Genomic DNA, 12,618 nt, shown 5'->3' with positions numbered 1-12,618 from the left:
TAATTTTTCATTTTAAAATTTATTGTGTCTCAAGATAAACCCAAACTGTTACATCAAACTATTAACAATAATAATAAATAAATAAATAAATAAATAAATAAATAATAATAATAATAATAATAATAATACTTACTTACTTACTTACTGGCTTTTAAGGAACCCGTAGGTTCATTGCCGCCTTCACATAAGCCCGCCATTGGTCCCTATCCTGAGCAAGATTAATCCAGTCTCTACCATCAAATCCTACCTCCCTCAAATCCATTTTAATATTATCTTCCCATCTATGTCTCGGCCTTCCCAAAGGTATTTTTCCCTCCGGCCTCCCAACTAACACTCTATATGCATTTCTGGATTCGCCCATACGTGCTACATGTCCTGTCCATCTCAAACGTCTGGATTTTATGTCCCTAATTATGTCAGGTGAAGTATACAATGCGTGCAGCTCTGCGTTGTGTAACTTTGTACATTCTCCTGTAATTTCATCCCTCTTAGCCCCAAATATTTTCCTAAGATCCTTATTCCCAAACATCCTTAATCTCTGTTCCTCTCTCAAAGTGAGAGTCCAAGTTTCACAACCATACAGAACAACCGGTAATATAACTGTTTTATAAATTCTAACTTTCTGACTTATTGACAGAAGACTCGGTGACAAAAGCTTCTCAACACAATAATAACAGGCATTTCCCATATTTATTATGCGTTTAATTTCCTCCCGAGTGTCATTTATATTTGTTACTGTTACTCAAAGATATTTGAATTTTTTCACCTCTTCGAAGGATAAATCTCCAATTTTTATAGTTCCATTTCGTAGAATATTCTGGTCACGAAATATAATCATATACTTAATCTTTTCGGGATTTACTTCCAACCCTATCACTTTACTTGCTTCAACTAGAATTTCCGCGTTTTCCCTAATCGTTTGTTGATTTTCTCCTAACATATTCACGTCATCCGCATAGACAAGTAGCTGATGTAACCCGTTCAATTTCAAACCCTCTGTGTTATCCTGAACTTTCCTAATGGCTTATTCTAGAGCGAAGTTAAAAAGTAAAGGTGATAGTGCATTTGCCTGCTTTAGCCCGCAGTGAATTGGAAAAGCATCAGATAGAAAATGGCCTATACGGACTCTGCTGTAAGTTTCACTAAGACACATTTTAATTAATCGAACTAGTTTCTTGGGAATACCAAATTCAATAAGAATATTATATAAAACTTCTCTTTTAACCGAGTCATACGCCTTTTTGAAATCTATAAATAACTGATGGACTGCACCCTTATATGTACTCCCATTTTTTCTCCAATATCTGTCGAATACAAAAAATTTGATCAATAGTCGATCTATTACGCCTAAAACCACACTGATGATCCCCAATAATTTCATCTACATATGGAGTTAATCTTCTCAAAAGAATACTGGACAAAATTTTGTGCGACGTCAACAAAAGTGATATTCCTCGAAAGTTACCACAGTTGGTTTTGTCCCCCTTTTTAAAAATAGGTACAATTATGGACTCCTTCCATTGTTCTGGTACAATTTCCTTTTCCCAAATAGCAAGTACAAGTTTATAAATTTCGCTATATAATGCACTTCCACCCTCGTGTATTAATTCTGCTGGAATTTGATCAATACCTGGAGACTTGTACTTTTTCAGATTTTCTATCGCAATTTCGACTTCAGAAAGTGTGGGTTCCGATATAAATGGCTCAGCAGTTTGTATTTCAATTTCGTCCCGATCATTTCTATTTGGCCTATGTATATTTAGTAGTTGCCCAAAATAGTTTTTCCATCTGTTCAGGATTGAATGAGAATCTGCAAGCAAGTCACCATTCTCATCCTTGATCACGTTTACCCTTGCCTGATATCCATTTTTAAATTAATTTATACCCTTATATAAATCATGAATGTTTTATTCTTAATAATAATAATAATAATAATAATAATAATAATAATAATAATAATAATAATAATAATGATGATAATACATTCTACAAAAATATCTCAACACGGTAGGAAATATAGGTCGCGCCAGGGAGTCCCTCACCGCTGCAAGATCGGCTGTTATCTCTGTCCCAGTGGAATGGGTAGGACATAAGAGTAAACATGCACGCCCGAGTATTTGTGCACTCTGGACAGTCACCTCCAAAAACTAAACAAATATTACAGTAGTCTATATGTGTCTTCGGTATTCCCAAGAAACTTGTTCGATTAATTAAAATGTGTCTCAATGAAACTTACAGCAGAGTCCGTATAGGCCAGATTCTATCTGATGCGTTTCCAATTCACTGCGGGCTAAAGCAAGGAGATGCACTACCACCTTTACTTTTTAACTTCGCTCTAGAGTATGCCATTAGGAAAGTTCAGGATAACAGAGAGGGTTTGGAACTGAACGGGTTACATCAGCTTTTTGTCTATGCGGATGACGTGAATATGTTAGGAAAAACTCCACAAGTTAGGGAAAACACGGAAATATTACTTGAAGCAAATAAAGCGATAGGTTTGGTAGTAAATCCCGAAAAGACAAAGTATATGATTATGTCTAGTGACCAGAATATTGTACGAAATGGAAATATAATCTGTTATATATGGAAATATATATGTATATGGAAATATGTTAATCCTTAATCAATAGATAAGACTGAGTTTTACGAAATACGAACATTAAGGGATGGAAAATGGGAGGCAGTAATGATCAAAACAATTATACGGATTTATTTTTTTTAACCAGCAGACGTGCAGCCTTTCAATTTAAAACAAAGATTCACTCATAAAATTGGGTTGGACTAGTCATCTCATCTCTCAGAATTGTTTCTAAAATGTATAATGAGAGTAAAAAAATTCAATTTCATGTAGGCTACTCCCTTGAAATAACTTCAGTTTTTTTTTTTATTTATTTATTTTTTTTTTTACTTCCGAGCAGAGAGTAGAGAGAAAGAAGTCGACGATTTTAAAAATTCACTAAACTATATTTAACTAGAGACGTAAAATTTAAAATGAAGGTTACTCTTTACAATATTGGTTAAACATTCTTAGATTTTTTAAATACCATATCCTAAGGTACTGATGAAAAGGCAGAAGGGAGTGAGAAATCTCATGTCATCCGATCCCGATGAAAGTCGATATCTGGGGATCTTTACGATCACAGAATACGAATAAGGTATTATTTAGTCCGACTTTGTCCCTAAAGTGGTGGAGTGGGACAAAAATGGGTGAAAAATTAAATTAGATATCTTAGGGGTTTTCGAGACGAAAATTACGAATATTACAATTTGTGCGAATTCAATATGGCAGTTTCAGTACTATGAATTACATTTTAAAAAATTAAACATAGGATATCGCACAGGTAACACATGTACAGTATTTAAGGGGGTATGTAACACCTTTTGATAGTAGGCCTCTACATTTAGTAAAATCCAAAGTGTAATTTCTACATATTCTAAATGAATGAATGTTGTGCTGGAATTTAATAGAGCCATCATCCAATACCTCTAGATTAATAAGCAACTTTTTAGAATCCATAAAATATAGTATTTATTGTGAATGGTAATTATATTTTTCAATTGGTGCAATTTGCGCAGGGAAAATTGGTTTCTCCGGTATTTTGTACGATTTCGAATATTTTAAAATGCTTTCTTCTCTGTTCTATTCACAATGTGCGTGTGAAGAAGTTATTACCCTTGTAATATCCATTACAATCCTATTTATTATACTCTTATATAAATCTAACTTCCGCAGCATGCAATTTTGCCCAATTAACCAAATTATATTTTGATTAGTAAGAAGAATCGTAATTTTATTAACTTGAATTGTCGCACCACCAGTAGACGATCCCTAGATTATTACTGGACAAATCTTGTATATTGATCTGGTAAGGGTAGGATTATATATATACATATATCCGCAATGCAATGCTTTTTCCTTTTAATTAAGAATTAATTTAATTTATAAAATGTAGGAGATGTATTGTAAAATCATTGCGAACGGAAGTCATTTACATTTATTAAAGATATTCTTTGAGTAGGACTGTACCGTAGTGTGTTTCATAATAAGGATAATTGATATCAGCTGCTGTTATGAAAATATGGACGACTCAGAATGTTATCGCATCTCATTCTCGCAGCTTACATAAACAATATTGGCTCGCCTACTGGAAATGTCATCGAGGTCATCTGCCAAAATCGGTGCCTCCGACTATACCATCAATTTAAGGATTTGTTATTTTTTTTTTACTCAAATGCTGCAGTAACATATTCACAAAGTTTCATACTAATGTACATACACCCGACAGAGCAAAACGATCAATTTCGTGGGCACATAATAATGAATCTTCTCTGTGTGATTTTTATAACCTGCGACTGGTTGAGTCAAGTAGAGTTTCGATAACATTCATATATAAATCCAGAGCGTTTGGATTCCCAATCACTTCAGAGACGCGTTTCCAATACGTCACAACATGAATAAGGCATTGGTAAGTATACCGACACAACATGCTGTTGTTATTATACTGATTTCATGATTCATTTTATTATTCACGTCTCACGTTACAGTCCAAATGCTAATATTAGAGGTCATAATTTCAGGAAATTGGGTTTGTTTTCTTGGTAAGGACTAAGACAGTGGTTCCCAAGCTATTTTAAGGCGCGACCACTTTTGGGCGAGATTTCAGTTTGCGATCCCCTCCCCCACTACAGTGCCAGTTTTTGACTCCGTTTAGAAAATATAAATCCTTGCAAACTCGTAAACAACTATAAAAAACGATTACTCAAAGCTAGTAGATAAGTGTTCACCAGGAGTACGGTTTTAAACAACAGATATTTTTAGTGTTTTCCGAAAAAATTCAAAACACTTACGACGGTCAGGTATGGATACTGAATCCATTGCGTTCAAATGGCTGATATTTAAAAAAAAAAATATCAAGAAAAATTTAATGAAATGTAGAAACTAGACCGTTTTTCGCAGAGCGTTCACTAGTTTTGAATGAAAAGAATATTGCGACTTTGCAAAGAAGCTTTTATATTTTTTATAACATTTGCAACTTCGTATTCATGCAAATTAAGTATCTCGTCTATGATTTTCATCAAAATAAAAGCAAGAAATCTCGAATTTTAAAATGATATCACTGTGTGTATCGAACACCGGTACTTAGTGCAGAATTGAGGGGCTAAGTTCTGAAAAAAGAGGTGCAGTTATCATATTGTAATTATTTTTTACTTTATTACTGCTGAAGGATTTCTTTAATTTTTATGTTCAAAGTTGTTTAGGTTTCTAAATGCAAAATAAATATAGGCCTATGTTAATAAGGCTTTTTTTTTCATTTTGTAAATAATCTCCTTACACCAGCGATGTCAAAGTCAAGGTTTAATTTAGTATATTCCCTGTTGTTGTTGCTATTATTATTATTATTATTATTATTATTATTACTATTATTATTAATTATTGTTAGTATTAATTATTAGTATTATTATTAATTGTATTTTTAATTAATAAGTTTATTATTGTCATTATTGAGTGTAATTACTTACCACTGCCACCGGGTATATACCTACTGCAGTGTGCATAAATACATACACATACAAGAGCACGTAGACGGTTCTGCGTGCGATCAAGCGCTCACTGGTTGCAATGAATCAATTCTGCAGGTAGTAGCAGTGAAAAAGAAAGGGTGTGCAAAGTGAACTCTATTGGCCTATCACTGCAAGATGAATTAAAATGTTTTTAAGTAATAGATAACGTGTTACATTCATACAAGACAACAAGAAATCAGAACATGTTTTGTAGAGTGTGCCTCTCTAATAAATGCAATGAATTATAAAATAGTAAGCTACAATAAATAATAAACAGATAATAGCTGGAATATAATTAATTTTTATATAATTATCTAATAACCCAACTAGTATAAAACACTGTTTTCCTGTTTTAAACTTACCAATGCAATGTGAAAGAAATTACAGGACATTGTGTATACAGAAAAATGAATAATAGGCTTGCAAAAAATAATAAACATAGTAGGCCTGTATTTTCTTTATCTTATCGGATTTAGATGAAACCTACCTTATTAATGTTATGTAATTGTTACATACCTAATAATATACTTATTATATGAACATCGCATTTCTAGAAACAAATTAAATTCCTGAGTTCTCGTCTAATACAGAAGTGTTTTCTCTTGTTTTTGCCGACACCAACCTTCTTATGTCCGGCGAAATTATGTTTTCTGCAGCATGACGTAGCATAGCACGCTTATTACCATCTGATAGTCTTGATATTAGTCTTGGTTTTGTGAGGTTCATAAATGAGAAAAATTGTACACATACGTGCTTACTGCCAAATATGGAAATAATTTGCTGCGCAAATATTCGTACCCTGGATATATTACCTGGTACAGCGAACTACCAACTTGGCTCTGTTCACGCAATTCAAAGAACCTGGAGAGAACTTTTTCTCGGCTTAACCAAAGGACATCACAATGGTAACGAACATTGACAAACTGAAAATCTATGGACGACATATCTCGACAATTTTTAGACAGAATTCGTAAAGAGTCTACGCTATTAGTATCATACTCTGTAAACTAAAGTGCAATGCAGTGCGGAAGAACCTCTAAGTATATCTAAACATATATTTATTACTATTTTAATGTCAATAAAACGACAAAATTTCAATACATCATTATGTACATCAATTAATAATTTCAGGCGTTTCACATTGTTTCTCTTTGTAACTAAATGCTTTCCGTATACAGTAAAACCTCCCTGAAACGAAACGCGATCGTTCCAGAATTTATTTTCCGTTTTCACAGGTTTTTGTTTTACAAAGGGTTGAGTTTTGGGAAAACTAAGAATAGACTACTGCAATATGCTGATTGTAGGCTGAACACAATGAAGAAATAATTTGAAACAAAAGTTACTACAGTACATGCAAAGTGAATTTTATTTTCATAATTATTAACTTACGTAATTGCAGCGTCTCTCTCTCTCTCTCTCTCGATCTCTCTGCGCCCTAGTTTCTTGGCCCCCACATTTCTTTTAAAGTGCATTACCGCGACGGTTTTTTGAAGGGAAAGTTATAGGATTTGCTTCGCGCCCTGCATCAATTCAGAGTGTAAATTGCGCCCTGATCCATCGGTTATGCAACTGAAGTTGTGTTTGATGCACTTCACGTTAGACAAATCAATCCTTGGATGGCAGGTAGCATTGTCTAAAAACAGTATGACCTTACGACCTTGACGTTTCATTGCTCCATTAAAATTCTGAAGCCACTCTTCCATGATAGAACTGGTAATGTAAGCTTTTTTTTTATTAAATCTCAGTTTTACTTTATTCGCACTGTTATTTAACACTGTATTGGCATATTAACACAAAACTCAGAATAAATAAACGGAAATGTGAAACTAAATTGACACTACAATACAATTATTCACAGTTTTATTCTACTGGCACTGTCCTTTATCACTGTATTGGCTTGTTAGCACAAAACTGACAATAAATGGAAGAAAATGCAAGAGGGTTGGAAGAAGTACAGGAGGTCAGTAACCTGCCCGGGTCTTTGACAATCAGCACAGAATAGTGACATGGTGAGAGAAGCTTCAGCTTCAACGCCTGAAAAAGAATAGCGAAAGCCTTCCAGATCATTGCATGTACTGATCCGGAGCTGCGTTCGGGCTAGGGTTGGATACCCCTTTGGTCTTTGGTTTCTTCCGAGGTTTTCCACAGCCGTGGACTGAAGCCGGATGGTCTATGGCGAGTCCTTGGCATCAACCCCTTTGATTTGATTACCCCCTTTGATTTGATTACCTGGTTGGGGTTTTCCGAGGTTTTCCCCAACCAAAAGGCAAATGCCGGGTAATATTTTGGCGAATCCTCGGATCTCACCTCATCTCACTACATCTCGCCAAAATATTGTAAAAAATTGCACAAAATTGTAAAATATTTGACTTGTTCCACATCTTAAAGCTTCACTGGTCATGTCAGATCTATGGAATAAAATAAATGAATGAATGAATGAATGAATGAATGAATGAATGAATGAATGAATGAATGAATGAATGAATGAATGAATGAATGAATGAATACGAATAAAATATCTCATAATGTCCAATGGCAGATTTTCCTAGTAACCATTATTTAAATTTTTCATCAATGTATAAATGAATTTCTTGTTTGCACACTGCATTAATGGATCCTAAGACATACTCCAAGTAACATTTGCGAAATTTAATGTCAGAAGTTAACTTACTTCATCACTACATCTTTTTAAAGAGACGTTTTAACTTGACAATTTGCAACGAGTTAGAAACTGGGTGAGAAGTAGGCCCTACACAATTTTAAAGCGATAAATGACACCCGATTATTACTATACATAATCAACGAACACTTGATTAATTAGTGATATGGAATATTTAATAACTATTAATGTACTTTGATATAGCGTAAACTTTGTTGGTAGGTTTTCCTGCCACTAGGCTAAGGTATAGTCATCATCATCATCATCATCATCATCATCATCATCATCATCATCATCATCATCATCATCATCATCTTCAACTTCATGATATAGTCCTTAGGCCTGTTGCGTTCCCGTTGAATTTGCAGTTTCTCATTGGTCCTTCCATCTAAGTCTAGGTCTGCCAATGTTCTGTCTTCCTCTTTGTGTGTACTGAAATGCTACCTCGGGAAAGCGTTCCTCATCCATTGCTTCTGTGTGTTCTTTCCAGTTAATTCTGTTACTTTCTATACGGTCATTTATGTTATATATCTTTATTTTCTGTGTTATATCTTCATTTCCCTGGTGTTCCAAGCGTGAAATCCCAGCTACGGACCGTAGAGAGCGCATTTCAACAGACTCTATTATTCTTTTCTCTTTCTTTGTTATTGTCCATGTCTCTGCACCATACATAAGAGTCGGGACTGCCATTGTTTTGTAAACTTCAACTGAGTATCTTGCCTTTTTTTGTTCTTCAAACATCGTCTGATTCACCCAAACATATGTTGCATTTTGCTAATTTGTCTTCCATGTCTATATTCTCTTTATATGTTATTTTGCAGCCTGGATATCTAAAATTACTGACCTGTTGTATTATTTGGTGATTTATTAGAATTTCTTTTTATCGTTTATGTTGGGAACTTTCAAATGTCAAATGCGAGACGTTTTACCAAAAAAATACATCTAGCTCCGCCATCGTTCGAAAACGGACCTATATTGGTATGAACTTTTTCACTCAAAATGGCCTAAGATATCGTATACGGTACCTAAATGTTTGACTTTTCCACGTGAATTACCATACCATAATATGTATGTATGTATGTATGTATGTATGTATGTATATATATATATATATATATATATATATATATATATATATATATACACTATCTACCCAAAATCAATGGGCACCCAGGATTTTACGTGCTAGACGCCATGTTTCGGCGGTTATTATGCAGTGGTATGCAGACAATAATGTTCACCGGTTGGGCTGGCCTGCACAGAGTCCTGATCCCAATCACATTGAGCACCTCTGAGACGAATTGGATCGGTGATTGAGGTTTCGGGAAATGCGGCCAACTTCCATTGTCCAACTGAGAGACATATTGCAGGAGGAATGGTGACGCATTCCAGTGGATATCCTACACAAACTAGTGGAGAACATGCCTGACAGGGTGGCTGCTGTTATAGCAACAAGAGGTGGTATCACGAGGTTCTAAAGGGGCAAAAACAGTGCCCAATTATTCTTTGGTAGATAGTGTGTGTGTGTGTGTGTGTGTGTGTGTGTATATATATATATATATATATATATATATATATATATATATATATACAGGGTGATATATTTTGTTTGTTTACAGCAAACATGTTGCAGCAAAACACGCTTTTCTGATTCAATAAATATGGTCACATTTAATTGACCATTTCATTCCATTCCGAAATATGTCTTCAACGTCAAATGTTTGAATTAACTATGTATTAGGAAATAATAACAGAATTACAAATTTAATTCTTCAATACAAATAACGAACGAAAGATATTTATAATACACAACTCTAATAACAATACACGTGATTATACACAGAGCATTAAATGATTAATGATACATTAGAACGTAAACTAAAAAATAATATTGTCCAATTAACAAAATTTCATGGAAATGAGAAAAGTTACACAAATGCGTATTTTCCATATAGAGATTATTAAATAATATATTCACCTTAAATACAATTTGAATGTTCAATTAGTTATAACAATTTATAATAATATTATGTGATCGATGTTTTTAACTTTTGACCATGTATATACAATATGATATAGTATTTAGGGTTAATAGTAATGTCACAACTTAATTTTAATGTGTTTGATTTTAAAATAGATGTATATTCAACTACAATTAATTATCAATATCAAATATTGTCACGCATGTGTAATATGACTTTATATTAGATATTGTAATTGTAATTGAAGCCTGCTAATGTCATAAGGCGAAATCGTTAACATTTTTAACAATGAATACAATGACAAATTATTATATTCTATAGTATTAGTTTGATTGTAAATGATTGATAAGTCATTCTGATGGAAAATATAAAAAGCTATCAAATATCACAGAGACTTTTTAGAATAACTAAATGAACTTTGATAATTTGTTCATATCTGGTTTCAAATCCGACGAACACAATCGCAAAACCCAGACTAAGTTATAATCTGTTACCCTGGCACGTGACGGTTGCTTGATTGTGTTTATCTTAGTAAATAATTGTTCATAGCTGTTAGTATGTTCAGCCAAACATACGCAATAAAAGTCTAGCAAATTAACTTCACTGAAGAATACAATTCTCGAACAGAGACATATAATTCGAATCCATTTGGTTGCTGTCCTGTAAATGTAATAATTATTTCTAATTGTAGGGATTGTAGAGATTCCACTGGATTAAATACCAGTGGATTACAAAGGAAAACATTTCATTCTCCAGTGACTTACATTCTAGTAGTTCCTTATAGTGTTTAACAAAAATTATATTTGCGTAGAACAGACTTCAATACTCGAAAATGAAACAAATTTCCTCAATCTAATTACTCTTCCCATAATGTACATAAGCTATGTATTATGGGTCCCTATCACAACGGCATGGCGCGTCCTCAGGTTGCGGATAGAGGAGACGGCCTCCAGATATGGAGGGTAGCTGCGAATATATTGAATAAGCAGTCGTGGACAGCCGATAAGGGGTGGTCCTCCAGCTTAGGGGTTGGGCGAAGGGCTAACAACCCATCGCCGTAAAAACAGCTTGTTACGAATCCTTCAAATAAGCCTCGGAATGGGACTGATTCTCTGGCACGACCACAGCAAAGGAATAAGGTTTTGAGATTAGGTACATGGAACGTAACTAGTCTTTATAGAACAGGAGGAGTAACATTAGTAGCAAAAGAACTAGCTAGATATAGAACAGACTTTGTGGGAGTACAAGAGGTTAGGTTAGATGGGAATGGCATATCTCAAGTAGGCGAATACTTGTTGTATTATGGGGAAGGAAACATTAATCACCAATTAGGAACAGGATTCTTTGTACATAAAAGAATAAAATCAGCAGTAAAAAAGATCGAATTTATCAGTGACAGGTTACCGTATTTAGTACTTAAGGGTAGATGGTGCGATATCGTAGTTATAAATGCTCACGCCCCTACAGAAGAGAAAGACGACCACATAAAGGATAGCTTCTATGAGGAATTGGAACGCACTTTTGATCATTTGCATAGATATCACATGAAAGCTTTATTGGGAGCTTTCAACGCTAAAGTAGGACGGGAGGATATTTTAAAACCAACAATTGGAAAAGAGAGCCTACACATAAGTAGTAATGACAATGAAGTTAGGTTAGTCAACTTTGCCACATCAAAAAATTTAATTGTCAATAGTACAACATTTCCCCATAAGGATATACATAAATATACTTGGACTTCTCCAGATGGAATGACACACAACCAAATAGATGACATCTTGATAGATAAACGGAGACATACTAGTATAATAGACATTCGAACCTTCGGGGGGACAGACTGTAATTCTGACCATTATTTGGTAATTGGAGAATTAAGGGAAAGACTATCAGTAGCCAAGCGAGTAGAGCAACAAGCTAATATTAGTAGATTCAATATTCTGAAATTGGAGGACGACGAAACTAAGCAACGTTATCAGGTTGAAATTTCAAATAGGTTTGCTGCTTTAGCAACTTCCGACGAAGCTATGGAAGAGTTAGACGTTAATAGCGTGTAGGACAATATCCGAGATAATATCAAAATTGCAGCTGAGCAGAGCATAGGCTATCATGAAACTAAGAAAAAGAAACCATGGTTTGATGAAAATTGTTCCATTGTAGTAAATAGAAGGAAAGGGGCAAAATTGAAATTCGTACAGGATCCAATTGAGGAGAATAGAGAAAATTATTTCAATGAAAGACGGGAAGCAAGTCGTACACTTAGGAATAAAAAGAGAGAGTACTTGAAGGAAAAACTGAATGAGGTAGAAACAAATAGAATAAAAACATTCGAGATTTATATAAGGGTATAAAGGAATTTAAGAACGGATATCAGGCAAGGGTAAACGTGAATAAGGATGAGAATGGTGACTTGCTTGC

The sequence above is a fragment of the Periplaneta americana genome, chromosome 5 (genome assembly GCF_040183065.1).
Source record: "Periplaneta americana isolate PAMFEO1 chromosome 5, P.americana_PAMFEO1_priV1, whole genome shotgun sequence".
Classification (NCBI taxonomy): Eukaryota; Metazoa; Arthropoda; class Insecta; order Blattodea; family Blattidae; genus Periplaneta; species Periplaneta americana.
This window is presented reverse-complemented; position numbering follows the sequence as displayed.